The 15,000-nt window shown below is 43.1% G+C and overlaps 1 protein-coding gene across 3 annotated transcripts in view; it reads right to left on the reverse strand.

Annotated features, from left to right (window-relative positions):
* The window catches only part of LOC127005916 (uncharacterized), a 150,781-nt gene that overhangs the window by 31,061 nt on the left and 104,720 nt on the right, over positions 1-15,000 (reverse strand). For 2 of the 3 annotated variants that reach the window (XM_050875310.1, XM_050875311.1), the window contains one exon: positions 10,300-10,359. The exons of the other annotated variant lie outside the window; for it this stretch is intronic. The gene's annotated coding sequence lies outside the window, so the exon portion shown is untranslated. The remainder of the gene's footprint in view (positions 1-10,299; positions 10,360-15,000) is intronic. 3 annotated transcript variants of the gene reach the window in all.

A 15,000-nucleotide genomic window follows, 5' to 3' on the forward strand; every position in this document is an offset into this window, starting at 1 on the left:
TCCTTGTATTTCTTCGTGAGTTCGTAAAAGAGGAGGAGGAGGAGGAGGAGGAGAAGGAGGACGAGGACAACGAGGAGGAGGATAAGAAGGAGGAAGAGGACGAGGACGATGAGGATGATGATGATGAGGAGGCGAATTAAGGAGTGGGAACAAAAAGATTCACTATTTAACTTTTTTATTTTATTTTATTCTTTACTTCCTTCATCATTCCCTAAAGCAACACTACAAAAAATAAAAGACGGATTAACAACATGACAGCCATACGCCAAAGAAAACGGGGGAAGGGGGGAAAACTCTCTTAATAAATGTCTTAGAGAAATTTTAACGGAGGGAATGACATAACAGAGAGACTTGCAGCAGACAGAGTTAGAAACTATATGTAAGGGGCAACTCTCTTAATAAATAAACGTCTTAGAGAGGAGGGTTTAACGAAAGGAATGGCATAACAAAGAGACTTGCAGCAGACATAGAGTTAGAAAATATATGTAATAGAAAGAACACGTGAATCAAACAGGTAAGAAGCCATAAGGTACGAATTTGTAGGTACGAATAATATGTAGGTAATAAAGATATGTAGGTTAGGACATGTGGGGAAGTAGAATATGTGGGTAAGAAGAAATAAAGTAGGTAAGGAGAAAGAGTAATAACAGGTGGGCTTTAAACGAGAAGAAAAAAAGAACAGGAATGTGAAAACACGAAAGGAGAGGAAGGTCGGGAAGAGGAGTGGAGAAGGAACTGAAGGGGAAGGAGGAGGAGAAGAAGAAGAAGAGGAAGCAGACCCGGACGAGGAGGAAGAACAAGATTAATAATAAAAAGAAGATGGGAAGAAGATGGAGAACAGGAAATTAACGAGAAAAGAGGAACAAAATTATGGAGAAAAGATGAAAAATAATACTTAGAAGGATGGGAAAGATGAGGAAGAAAAAAGACAATGAAGAAGAAAAAAAGAAACATGGGGTGGAAAGGAGGAGAAGGAGGAGGAGGAGGAGGAGGAGGAGGAGGAGGAGGTTAGGGAGAATGTTCACAGCATCCTTGAAAAAACCCGTCTGAGCATCGTGTGTTATCCTCCGTTACCTGTGGGGGCCCCGTGACACACACACACACACACACACACACACACACACACACACACACTGCATCCATTTATCCAATCCCCAAAATGTGTGTGTGTGTGTGTGTGTGTGTGTGTGTGTGTGTGTGTGTGTAGAGAGGCAACGTCCAATCACCAAGGAGACAGACCGACACTGAGACTGGTGAGTGTGCTGACCTACATCTGAGGAGGAGGAGGAGGAGGAGGAGGCGAAGGGTGGCGGCGAGGAGATAGGAAGAGGAAATAAAGAAACGGAACGCATACCATATATCACTTGAACAAAGGGCTTGGTGAAGAGGAGGAGGAGGAGGAGGAGGAGGAAGAGGGAGGAAGATGGGAGATAGAGATGGGTGGTAAAATTCTGCCCCAAATATAATGGAAGTGACACGCTTATACAAAGGAAGAAGACAGTTACAATTCTTCATCTCATCATCATCATCATCATCATCTGCTGGGCACCCACTTATAGGTCCCGTATTATGAAGCCACTAACCTTTCACAATATATGGATACCACTTTAAATACAGCCTAGAACAGCAATAATTAACAGATATATCCTATTTGAAACGAGGCTTAAGAATAGTTCACCAGACTAACTTCGGTATGCAGCAGCGTTTCAAACAAGGGAGGACTGGTTAAAAATATGGTAATGGTAGCGTGTGTGTGGGTGGGTGTGGGGGGGGGGGGGAGAGGGGGGAGGGGGGGTCACGCGATGCAGCCGTGGGGGATCAAGCCTTCTTTCCTTTTCTTTTTTTTTACAGCTAAGGAAACAGTTCAAGGGCGTAAAGAAAAATATATAAAAAAAAAGCCCGCTACTTACTGCTCCTGCATGTAAGGTCTTTTCTTCACAGGTGCCTAACACGTAGAAAATACCCACGACATGAAGACATAGTTGGATGAAAGTATATTATGGAGACGGGACAACACGGGCTCAGACTCAGATGCGAGGAATTGATGGCGAGGGAGAATAAGGATGATGGGGGAAGGGGCTGATAAGTGCGGGACGGAACGGCACATACGTGAAGACTAAGCTGGCTGAAAGTAAACATGGAGACAGGACAACACGGACTCAAACGATGGTGAGGGTGTTTAAGGATGAGGGGGAAGGGGCAGATAGGTGTGGGATTGTCTATACGAGGTTACGGCGCGTGGCTATGGAAGGGATGCAGCTGTGGAATCTGCTGAAAGTGAACACAGGAAGTAAAGATATACGGGGAAATGATTGAGAGGGAGATAAGGTGCAGGGAAGTTGTGGGACTGACTACTCGTGTAAGAGCTTGCCACAGGGTCACGGAAGGGAGACAGCTGCCCGACGTGTGCTCCAAGGGGACACCTTAGACAAAGAGATGAAAGAACACAGAGTTTGTTGACTATACATCAGAACAAGGGCGTGTTTGGCGTACACACGAGCCCGGAGCAGCAGGGTGGCGCGCTCTGAGGATGGGGGAATGGCAGGGGAAGGTGGGTGGTGGAAGGGGGTCAGGAAAATGATGTTTGTATCACTTAAACAAAGGTCAGAAGGTGAATGAGGAGGAGGAGGAGGAGGAGGAGGAGGAATGGAAGATGGCAGATAAGAGATGGCGGATAAAATTCTGGCCCAAATATAATGGAAGTGACACGCTTCTATTAAACAGGAAAGAGTTACAATTATCATTCTCCATCTTTTTTTTTCTTTTTTTTCTTCTTCTTCTTCTTCTTCTTCTTCTTCTTCTTCTTTTACTTCTACTTCTTTCCTTTTATTTTTCTTCTTCTTCTTCTCTTTCTTCTTCAAATCTTGTTTCGTGCTTTGAACTGTTTACGACATGGAGCAGCGGGAGACATAAATGGCGGCGGAGGTGGAGGTGGAGGAGGTGGAGTGGGGGAGGGGAGTAGGTCAGGCCGGGAGCAGGAAAACACTCCCCGTCTGTTGAGTGTCCGCCAAATGCAAGGTTTGTTTGTAGCGTACACAACCCTTGACACAACCCTACTTACACGGGTATACAACTGCCCAACAAAACCATGGGCCACTTTAGGCATGACACAAAGGAACATGGACGCTGCTGCAAACTGTACATGACGCATATTTTTGTTCAGTGGTCTTCAAACTTTTCATTCAGCGACCTAGTTATATTTCAAGCCTTTCTCATTAGCTCCTCCGTGGTGCAGTGGTTAGCGTGGTTACCTCTCTATCAGTCTGGTCGATAAATGGGTACCTGGGGAAACCTGTGGAGGGTAAACTGTGATAGCCCGGATGTCACACTGGCCACCGCTGCCACACGCTTTACCTTTCTCAATACCCAGTTTGAAGCCCCTAGACAGCAGTGAATCTCCCGCCATTAGGTGTCTTATGATTTACTTATTACTATGATTTCTCTTACGGCACAGGTAAAGAAATGGCGATCCGATATTTGCCTTTCGCGACCCGTGCTCTGAAGGTCCATGTTTAGGCTTGCAGGCCGTTTTCATGGCGGTGTGTGTGTCATGCGGCGGCGGTGACTGTGTGGGCGGACTGTCCATATATAGGCGGGGCGTAGCGGGCAGGGGGTCAAGGGGAGCAGCTGTACAGTGACCGCAAGGGAGGGAGACACTGGAAGTTATGTCACCGCTAACAAGACAGGAGGCGCAGGGGTGAGGGAGGTGGTGGTGACAGTAGTGGTGACGGTGGTGGTGGTGACGGTGGTGGTGATGGTGGTGGTGGTGATGATGGTGAACTTTCTTGCATCTTTGGGGTTGCTGCCGCGTGGGTGCCAATTCGTACGCACCATTCTAATTAGTACTCATGTCAGGGGAAAAAAATACTCTACTACTTATTGATACTCTTTAAGGCATGAAAGATATCCCTATACGTATACCTGACACCTCCTCCTCCTCCTCCTCCTCCTCCTCCTCCTTTCCCTTCCTCTTCTCCCTTCCCTTCACCAAAAACAAAAGCCAAATTCCTAAAGCACAAAAAAAATACTATAGCCAATTGTTCCTGTCTACCTGTCTATACACCTTTTTTTAATTAAGGTGTACCGTTGGCGCCCATAGAGTTATTTAGCGGGTGGGAATTGGAGCCTTGCGTGTATCTTTTATTTCTTCAAGACACAGACACGGCTGAGTCGCGTTTATTGCTGAATTAGAAGGAAAGACAATAGAAAAGAAATCCAAGCTATTATTTTTTCTTTCACAATACTTGGGCTTGACTGAAAAGAATGTAGCATATAATTTTTTTTCTGATTTCTAGTTTTTGCGTGATAGATAGATAGATAGATAGATAGATAGATAAAGAGAAAGAGTGGAGAAAAAATAACGGGAAGAGAGAAATGAGGACGGGAGGAAAAATATCGGCGGTAGACGACGGAGGGAGGGCGGAAAGGGAGAATGGAGGAACGGAGGGAGGGAGGGAGAGGGAGGGAGAGAGGAGGAAGAGGGGGGCGCAGATGTTGAAATGAGGGCGTATTGCACAGTCTCCTAAAAAAAAAAAGGTGATGGGTGGCGGGGGAGGAAATGAGAGGGAAGGGATGAAGAAAAGAGAAGGAGGAGGATGAGGAGGAGGAGGAGAAGAAGGAGGAAGAGGAGGAGGAGTGGGAAAAGAACGGAATACAGGCAAATAACTTAGTATGAAGAGGAGAGTGAAGGAAGGAAGGAAGGAAGGAGATGGGGAGAGAAAGAATAAATACGAGAATATGTTAAAGGAAAGGAGATAGGAGAGAAGAGATAAGAAAGAGAGTGGGAAGATGAAGGGAAGGAAGGAGAGTGAAGGGAAAGTGCATGGATTTGAATGACTGGAAAAATGGGAAGAGGGATAGAGGAAGAGGAGTGAAGGGGAAAGTGAGGGATGGGGAGAACGTGGGAAGGGGAGAGGAGAGAAGGGGGTGAAAGGAACGGTGAATGAATGGGGAGAAAGAGAAGGTGAGGGGAGAGAAAGAAGGGAAGGAATGAAGGAAAAGGAATAGGGCGAGGCAACAATGAAAAAAATGAAAGAATTGGGCAAGAATGTGAAAGAAAGGAGTGATGGGAAAGGAGGAATGGAATGAGGAAAGAAAGGATAGAGAGAAGGAGAGGGAATGGAGATGGAATGAAGAGAAGGAATGAAGGGAAAGGAAAAAGACGAGGCAATGATAAAGAATGAGGAAATTGGGCAGGAGTATGAAAGGAAGGAGTGATTGGAAAGGAGGAATGGAATGAGGAAAGAATTTAAAGGATAGAGAAAAGGAGAGGGAATGGAGATGGAATGAAGAGAAGGAATGAAGGGAAAGGGAAAGGACAAGACAATGATAAAGAATGAGGAAATTGGGCAGGAGTATGAAAGGAAGGAGTGATAAGGAGGAAAGGAATAAGGAAAGAAAGGATGGAGAGAAGAGAGTGATTGGAACAAATAAAGGAGGAAGAACGAGAGTTGGGAATCGAAAACTGATATGATGAAGAATAGAGTGAAGACTGAGAGAACGAAATGAAAGAGGATGAATGAGAATGAGGGAACGAATGAATGAGTGGGGGTGGGGGAGATGCATGAGGGGTGCTGGTGGGGGAGGGAGTAGGAGGAGGAGGAGAAGGAGAAGGAGGACTGTGGTATACGGACAAGAAACTGAAGGCTTGAGGGTGTGAAGAAACAATGGGAAGGGAAAATGAGGAGGAGAGGAAGAGGACAGAGAATGTAACGAAATCATGGTTTGGGGGAATGAGGAAAAGGAGGAGGACGGGAAATGAGACGATACAGTGTGAGGGAGATTAAGAATGAGGGATAAAAAGAGAATGAGGACACTGACATTAGTAGGAATAGGATGCAAATGAAGAGATAAAGGAAAGGGAAATGGAATGTATGAGAAAATGAGGAAGAAATGAGACTGGAAAATAGCTTGAGAGGAGATAGAGAAAGAAAGAGAGGGAATAGTAATGAACAAGAATGGAGATAAAGACAAAAGGAAAAATAAGTGAAAAAGGACAAATAAGTGTGGGGTGAGAAAGAAAGAAAAAAAAAGAGAAAAAAATAGAAGAAATGGAAGTAAGCAAGACAGGATGAGGATCAGGATGAGGATGAAGGTGAAAGGAATGTGTGAGAAAATGTGAGAAAATGAGGAAATAATAATAACGTCGAGACAGAAGACAATGAAGGAAAAAAAAAAAAGACTGGAAAATGGGGTTTGAGAGAGAAGGAGATAGAGAAAGAAAGAGAGCGAATAGAAGTGAACAAGAATGGGGATGAAGATGATGGGAAAAATAAATTAACGGGAAAAGGAATGTATTAGAAAGAATGATGGAGGTAAGGTTTAAAAGAAAGAAAAGGGAAAAATAAATGAACGGAAAAAGGAATGTATTAGAAAGAACGATGGAGGTAAGGTTTAAAAGAAAGAAAAGGGAAAAATAAATGAACGGAAAAAGGAATGTATTAGAAAGAATGATGGAAGTAAGGTTTAAAAGAAAGAAAAGGGAAAAATAAATGAACGGAAAAAGGAATGTATTAGAAAGAATGATGGAGGTAAGGTTTGAAAGAAAGAAAAGGGAAAAATAAATGAACGGAAAAAGGAATGTATTAGAAAGAATGATGGAGGTAAGGTTTAAAAGAAAGAAAAGGGAAAAATAAATGAACGGAAAAAGGAATGTATTAGAAAGAATGATGGAGGTAAGGTTTAAAAGAAAGAAAAGGGAAAAATAAATGAACGGAAAAAGGAATGTATTAGAAAGAATGATGGAGGTAAGGTTTGAAAGAAAGAAAAGGGAAAAATAAATGAACGGAAAAAGGAATGTATTAGAAAGAACGATGGAGGTAAGGTTTGAAAGAAAGAGAAATAGAGATAGAGAAAGAAAAGAAACAGAGGTGAACAAGAAAATGACGATGAAAGGGAAAGGAACAGGAGACAAATGTGTGAAAAAATGTTGAAATAATAACAGAGACGGCGAGCCAGGAGACAGCAAAGCGAGGGAAAAAATGCGGCCGCGTCTCTCACAGTTCAGGTTCGCAATGATAAAGAAGACGAGGAGGAGGTGCGGGAAGCGGAGGCCTCGGCGCGGGGTGAAGGCACGGGGTCACGCTAGGTCAGGGGGCAGAGGTCACATAGCGGCAGGGGGCTCAGGGGGGGCGAGGGGGGAGGGGAAAGGGAGGGGGGGATACGTGACGACCATGGCATTTGATCTCGTCTTTAGGGATTTTGGGAGGTGGGGTGAGGGGGGTTGGGAGAGGGGGGTTGGGGAGTGAGGGGGGGAAGGGAATTGTGTGAGGGAGGGAGGGGGGTGTGTGTGTGTGTGTGTGTGTGTGTGTGTGTGTGTGTGTGTGTGTGTGTGTGTGTGTGTGTGTGTGTGTGTGTAAGAGTGAGAGCGAGAATAATAGTGAAAAATAATAACAGTAATAATAATAATAAAAAGAAGAAGAGGAAGAAGAAGAAGAAGAGGATGATGATGATGAAGAAAAAGAAGAGGAAGCTACACCCCATTAACAACAACAACAACAACAGCAGCAAGCCTCACCCTCTTCTCAGTTCAGTTCAACGACCTTTTCAGAGTGTGTTGCCTTACAAACAAAAAACAAAAACAAACCAACAAACAAAAAACAAAGAGGAAGAGAAGAGATGAGAGACGCCACGAAGATGATATCCCCCCCAAAAAGTAAAGCTATTTCGCTCCTTTTATTTCATCTTATTTATTTATTTTTTTGCTCCGCCAGACCTGAATTTATTTGTGTTAACCTTTGTGTGTCCGCTCATTAGGTACGTGACGGGCGGCTGCTGTCTCGTGGAGGCTCGCGGCTTTAATGAGGCAAAAAGGAGGAGGGGAGAGGAACACAAAAAGAGCGGTCGGCTAATCGTACATCGCATATTTCAGTCCGTGAGTGGAGGACATAAGAGGAGGAACGAACGCGTGAAAAAGAGGTGAATGGAAAGGAGAAACGAAGTCGTGGAAAGAGAGTGGAGGATAAGAGGAGGAACGAGCGAGCGGAATAGGAACAAAAGGTGAATGGAATGAAGTCTGTGGGAAGTTGAATGAACGCTGAAGTTGGTATTGTTGGTGATGGGGATTCGTCGAGTTAGAGGGGTGCTTGAATAGTATTAGTATTAGTATCAGTATTAGTATTAGTAGTAGTAATAGTAGTAGTAGTAGTAGCAGGAGGAGGGGGAGGAGGAAGAGTACTACTACTACTACTATAAAAAATACTACTACTAATAATAATAAATAGTTGTAGAAGAAATATGAGGATAAAGCTAAACTGCAATACCAACAACCAACAACGGCAAAACAACAACAACAACAACCCCGCAATAACATTAACATAAGATAAGGAAAAATAATGATAAGGATATAAGTAAACGATTACACAATATGAAGGTTGAATAAAAATATAATTGAATTTGAATAGACATAATGAATGACGATTGAAAATAAGGAAGATATTATAATGATAGAAAAAATGAAGAAAATCACAGACCTCCGAATAAGACGGTGAATGAGAGTTTAATGGCAGCTGAATAAGACTAATGAAGTACGATTGAAACCATAAAATAACTAAATAATGAAGAATAATAACAGTAATAATAATCATAATAAAAAGAAGGACACCTCTCCTTCCGAAATTGACCTATCTTTCGGCCACTCCTCTAACTCTTTTTAGGAGCAGTGAGTAGTGGGATTTTTTTTTTCCACATTTGTTTCCATCTTTTTATGCCCTAGAACTGACTCCTCCGCTGTAAAAAAAAAAAAAAAAAAAAAAAAAAAAAAAAAAAAATGTGATGCCTCGTCTTCAGCCTGTCTCCCTGCGATTCCCCCCACTTTAGAAAAAAAAAATAACAAAGAATAAAACAAAATAGGAACGAGTAGATAAAAACAGCAAAATATCTGAACCATAAACACAGAAAAAGCACCCAGGAATGCAAACATCAGCGACACATCCTGAGGAGCTTATCTCACGGCAGAAAAAAAGGAGCAAAAATTCACGAGCGTCATCCAGGATTAAGATTACGGCGTGAAGATGACGAAACACTCTTATGATCAACCTGTCATTACTCTCACTGTTACCATTGCACTGTTACATCCTACACGGAGGTTTTGAGGTACTGGGAGTCTTCTGAAAAACAATCTTTACGTATTACTTTTTTTTTTTTACAGCAAAGGAGACGAAACACTTTTACATGATCACGCGGGTATTACTCTCACTGTTACCTGTTACATCCTACACGGAGGTTTTGAGGTACTGGGAGTCTTCTAAAAAACAATCATTGCGTGTTACCCTTTTTCCTCTTTACAACGAAGGAGACAGCTCAAGGGCACAAAAAAAGGAAACAATAATAAAAAAAAGCCCGCTACTCGCTGCTCCTAAAAAGAATCCAAGGAGGAGGCCGAAAGAGGGGTCAGTTACTATCATTACATTATTATATTCTCAGGTATTTGCAAGAGTATCGCCAACGGGCTTTTTGGGGTTCATTTTGAGGTGCCTCTATTCCTATATAAAAAAGTACTGTGGAGGAATGGATTTTTTTAACAGCTATCATTTTTTTATACTATTATTATTACACTATTACATTCTACACAAATTCTCCAGTATTGTGTAGGTGCCTCTATTCCTATATAAAAAAGTACTGTGGAGGAATGGATTTTTTTAACAGCTATCATTTTTTTATACTATTATTATACACTATTACATTCAACACAAATTCTCCAGTATTGTGTAGGTGCCTCTATTCCTATATAAAAAAGTACTGTGGAGGAATGGATTTTTTTGATAGCTATAATTTTTTTTCTACTATTAGGTACTGTTACAATATTACATTCTACACAAATTCTCCAGTATTGTGTAGGATTGTGTGGAGAAACATTCTACACAAATTCTCCAGTATTGTGTAGGATTGGAGAGCCTTTAGAAGAGCAACAGCTATTACTATCACTATTATTATTAAACTATTACATTCTACACCGAGGTTTTGTAGTGGATAGTGGACGAGACTGAGACAGGTATTCTCAAACACTTCAGTCTCCCATACCAATTATTTCCAAAGGCCCGAAAAGTAGATCAGTCGGGTTCTAATGAGTGTTTCTTTAGGTCCAACGAACAGAGGAAGGATCAGACTACCACCAGGGGCATAAAACTACCCCTGGAAATGCCCCAAAACTACGACGAAAGCCTTGTTGAAAGTGTGGGGTTGGGCGATGACGTGTTTCAGAATACAGTCCTGACCCTTACTTCTGGCCACTCAGGTCTATTTTCTTTACTGTTTACTTATCTACTACTTTACTACTTATTTACTGTTAACTCTACTTACTTTATGCTTAGTGGACTTCTTTTGTTTTTGTTTTTGTCCTTGAGCTGCTTTCTTCCTTTCCTGTAAAAAGAAAAATTTGTCTTCTTAACAACGATTATCACTGTTACTCTATTATTACTTCCTTCCTTACATTATTAAACTGTATACTGAACCTTTCTATACAGTATTGCGAGATAATGGAGTCTTCTTAACAACGACATTATCCTAATTATTACTATTACAATATTAGCCTACATTCCTACGCCGAGGTTCTGTTGTATTGCGAACTAGGAGAGAGTCGTATTCACAGCAATTATCATTATTTTTACTCATATTATCACACTTACATAATACAGTGAGGTCTTCTGGTTTAGTGTAGGGACGGTGGGTCTTAACAACGGTGCCAGATTGTCGTACTCAGCAGATTATATTTCCCGACTTCTTACTCCTAAACTGTCTTCTGGGCTCCAATAACGAAACTCATTTATAGTTGTCGTTAAGAGTTAGATCCTGATGTTTCTTGGCAATAGTTAGGCGTCAGAAACCGGTAAATACTGTGCTCTGAGTACGATAATCTGGCTACGGTGCTTCTTAATACCAACACTGATAGGTAACATTCATACTCTCATATTCTACACAAGTTTTGCGGTATTATAGACGGATGGAATCTTCTTAACCGATACGATGAAGACGATGAAAAAGAAGAAAAGACGGAAAAAGAAGACAATGTGACTACCAAGAAAGAAAAGAGAAGAAAAAACACAGAGCATCAAAGAAAAAAAAAGAAAAAAAAAAGTAGACGATGAAAAGGAAAAAAAACACCAGAAGACGAATGACGACGACAACAACAAAGAAGCGAAGGATTTTGACGATGAAAAGGAGGAGAAAAGAAGAAAAAAAGACAAACAAAAAAGAAAGAAGAAGAAGAAACAACAAACATCGACAACAGAGAAAACACTATGACATATGAACATTACTACTGTTACTATTACTCTTATTCCTACAAATTACTCTTACCAACACACTATTACATTCTGCACCCAAGTTTTCGGTGTCATAAACGAATGAAATCTTCCAAACTGACATGATTACTACTGTTACCCTTACTGTTACATGTATTACGCTTACGGTCACTCTCACTGATACATTCTATACGCTCAAGTTTTGTGGTTTTACGAAGGAGCCTAACAGCCACCCTTCACCTTGCTAACGGAGCCCTGAGACGATGTGGTGCCATTAAGCATCGTGAGTTGGCGCTTCTGTGTGTGTGTGTGTGTGTGTGTGTGTGTGTGTGTGTGTGTGTGTGTGTGTGTGTGTGTGTGTGTTCACCCTGAGATTTAGGATGAGTTACAGGGGACAATGTGGCTGCCGGTTCTTCCTCTTTTTCTTCTTTCTGTTCAGCTTATACTTTTCTTTCTCTCTTCGTTCTTCCTTCTCATCCTCATTGTCGTCATAACCTTTCTCTTCCTTGTTGTTGTTTTATTTTCTTTATTTTCCTTTTTTTCTTTTTCCTCCTTCTTTTCCTTCTCCTTGTCATCATCATCATCATCATCTTTCTCTCCTTTGTTGTCGTTCTCTCTCCATCTTCTTTTTCTTTCTCTTCTGTTCACCCTTTTCCCTCTTTCTTTCTTCCTTCTTTCTTTTTTTCATCACCTTAATATTTCTCTTCTTTGTGTCGTTTTCGTTACTTTCTTCTTTTATTATCTGTTTACTTTTTTCTTTCTTCCTTTTTTTCTTCTTCCTTATCATCTTCTTATTCTTTTCTCTTTTTTGTTGTCGTTGTTCCTCTCGTCTTCTCTTGTTTTTTTCTTCTTTATCGTCTACCTTTTTTTTTATGTTCTGTGTTTTTTTTGCCTTCTTTTTTATTTTTGTCTTCTTTTGCCGTCTTTTCTTTCTTTTCTTCTTCATCGTCTTTCTCCTTCTCTCGTTATTTTTACTATGTTCTACTTGTTCTTGTTGTTGTCATTGTTCATCTTCCTCTCCTTCTCCTTATTAACATCATGCTCTTCTTTTCCGTGTGTTTCGTGGCTTCGTTTTCACTCCCAAAGTTATAATGTACTTTTCTTCCCTCCATCATCTCTTTTCTCTATCTTTCTCCATCAACATCATCTCCCTTTTCTTATCTGCTTACTCGTCTGTCTCATTCCGGACCCGTCTTCATTTACCTTTCCTTCCTTTTCCTCCTCCTCCTCCTCCTCCTCCTCCTCCTCCTCCTTTCCCTTCCCTTCCCTACCTCCCTTCCCTTCCCTTACCGGCCCCTCCTCCTCTTCCCTACCCTCCTCTTCAGCCTTTCCTTCCCTTCCCTTCTCCTCCATTCCCTTTCCTTCCCTATCCTTCTTCCCTACCCTTCCCTTCCCTTCCCTTCCCTTTCCTTCCCCACCTCCCTTCCCTTACCTTACCAGCCCCTCCTCTTCTTCCCTTTCCTTTCCTTCCCTACCCTCCTCTTTCCTTCATCTCCCTTCCCTTCCTTATCCTCCTTCCCTACCCTTCCCTTCTCCTCCCTTCCTCCTCTCCCCTTCTTATCTCCCTCATCTTTGTGTTTATGTACTTGTGTCGTTCGCGGCCTAAGACTTTAATTTGTCTCCGCTTGTCATCCTCCTCCTCCTCCTTCTCCTCCTCCTCCTCCTCCTCCTTCTCCTCATGTTCTTCTTATCTTTGTTATCTTTTAAATGTTTACAGCGTTTCGCACTTTGTCTGATGCCTTTTTTTTTTATATTTTGCTTGCAGTCTCCTCCTCCACCTCCTCTTCCTCCTCCTCCGTCTCCTCTTCTTTCTCCTCTTATTTTCACCTGTACTTCTTATCAATGTCATCTCTCTCTCTCTCTCTCTCTCTCTCTCTCTCTCTCTCTCTCTCTCTCTCTCTCTCTCTCTCTCTCTCTCTCTCTCGACGTCCCGCAGCGAGACAAGGAAAGCAAGGAAAGCAAGTTGGGTCGGAGGCTGAGGTGGTGTCGGGGATCAGGGCCACACGACGACCTGCAGGAGGGGGGTCAACACACACACACACACACACACACACACACACACACACGCTGAGACACGGGCGTTACACCATCCCTTCTACTTCTTATATCACTCCTTCCTACATCGTTAAATTAATTCCCTATCTCGCTACAACCACCTCCTCTTCTTCATTTTCTATTTATTCCTCCTCTTTTCCTCTTTCTCCTGCTCCCTTCTTCCTTTCTTCTTTCCTCCATTCACATCTTCCTCCACCCTTCCTCCCTTTCTTCTTTTCCCCCTTCCCATTTTCCTCCTCCCTTCCTTCTTTCTTCTTTCCCGTCTTTCCCTCTTCCTCCTCCTTCCCTCCCTCCTTTCTTCTCTTTCCCCTTTCCCATCTTCCTCCTTCCTCCCTCCCATCTCCCTTCTCTCTCCATCCTTTCTTTCCTCCTTTCCTATGTTCCTCCTCCCTCCCCCTTTTCTTCTTTCCTGCTCCCTTCCTCCTTATCCCCAGCCACCATCTCCTTACTCCTCGATCTCCCTCAATTCCTCCATTTCATCCTTCAACCATATCCTTACTCCTCAATTCCTAACATCCTTACATTATTTCCTTATCTTCTCCTTACCTCCCCATTCCTCCATTCGTTCTTATCTACACCCACCTCATCCTTGCCCACCCATTCCTTCATTCCATCCTTCACCCAGCACCACCATCCTTCACTCACCCTTCCCGCCCTTCCCTTACATACGGTCCCATAATGTTACTTGAGATCCGTTGACGCAGGGAGGGACCAGAGGAGCGAGGGTCAAGAATGCACAGGTTCCCGCCCGCCCCAAGACTTCCCCCTCCCTCTGCCGTCACCTCCCTTCCCGTCTCAAGCCTCCTCCTCCTCTACCTCTTCCTCTCTCCCTCTCTCTCTCTCTCTCGGCTGCGGTGACCCACATCCGACACAAAGCGGCACTACAGCCTCTCTCGGTGACCTATCTCGGCCCGTTGCTACACACACACACACAAACACATATACGCACTTCTGAAATGTCATAGCAACGTTGAGGAGTGCAATAGAGCCTCGTACGAAGATGGGACTGAAGTAAGGGAAAGACAGACATACATTCACTCACACTTATGCCACTGACAGCCCCATATCTTCTTGCTCCGGGTAGAACTTGCATAGAAAAGAGCATAACGTTAAGAAGCATACCAGAACCTCGTGAATTCAAGGGACTGAAGGAACGGAGGAAAGACAGACACGCACTCTTACACAAGCCATCGACCGCCCAATACTTTCTTGCCCCGGGTTGAACTTGCAAAGGGAATCGCATCGCCTTGACCCAGTTTTCCTTCCAGAATGTCGTAGCAACGCTGAAGGGATTGAAGGAACGGGGAAAGACAGCCATACACATACGCCCTCAAGCCATCGACTGCTCAGTATCTCGCTCCGGGTAGAACTTGCAAAGGAAAGAGCATCGCCTTGATCCAATGCTCCCTCCAAAACGCCACAGTATACCGTTGAAAGATGCTGAAGGGATTGAAGGAAGGGAAAGACAGCCATACACACACGCACCCAAAGTTCTCCCTCCAGAATATCGCAGTAACGTTGAGAAGTGTTGAAGGGATTGAGGGAAGGGAAAGACAGCCATACAAAACACGCACCCAAATCCTGCTCCGGGTAGAACTTGCAGAGGAAAGAGCATCGCCTTGACCCAGTTTTCCTGCCTCCGTACTGTTGCTGCAGGCACGAGTCTTGGCCTTATTTACCCCACGAGCCACGAGGAGCCTTGATA

Source organism: Eriocheir sinensis, chromosome 31, assembly GCF_024679095.1.
Source record: "Eriocheir sinensis breed Jianghai 21 chromosome 31, ASM2467909v1, whole genome shotgun sequence".
NCBI classification, from domain to species: domain Eukaryota; kingdom Metazoa; phylum Arthropoda; class Malacostraca; order Decapoda; family Varunidae; genus Eriocheir; species Eriocheir sinensis.